A 602-nucleotide genomic window follows, 5' to 3' on the forward strand; every position below is an offset into this window, starting at 1 on the left:
ATACTAACAAAATAGGACCCAAGTTCGTTTGGGTACCAAAATCTACTTAACTTGGTTTTGCAGGTGTGTCAAGTTTGTGCTGATCAGAATATCATTTCAGTGATACACCAATACAGAGGGAGTTGTAATTTATTCCAAATGAGGCTTATGAACATTTCAGTTCAGAACCCGTGCTTTACCGAGTGTGGTTTCTAAGCACTCAGTTTAGAACCCGTGCTTAAAATGTTTCAATTTTTTTTCTTTTGAGCTTTACTAAATCATTACTTAAATCTGTTTTCTAGGGGGAGTCTCTTGAAATTTTTTAAATAAATGTTTTCGAAAATGGAACTGTTTTCTGAAACGAGTATATTTTCTGAACAGGTATTTCTTGAGATTTTACTTGTGTAATTTCTCATCGTACATAGCTCCAATACCTGTTTCAGCTATTCTTCAAACTGTTATTATCACGTCTCCTATACGAAAATCTTTTTCGGTGATAATATGCTCGTTTGTATTCAACTTTGTTTTCTGATATTTCTTTTACATTGATACATAAACATTCATTTTTTTTAATATCAGAATCTGTAAACTTGTTCTTACAGATCTTCATTCATTTTCTCTCG

Source organism: Cynara cardunculus (assembly GCF_001531365.2).
Source record: "Cynara cardunculus var. scolymus isolate 2C chromosome LG 13, CcrdV1, whole genome shotgun sequence".
Lineage (NCBI taxonomy): Eukaryota > Viridiplantae > Streptophyta > Magnoliopsida > Asterales > Asteraceae > Cynara > Cynara cardunculus.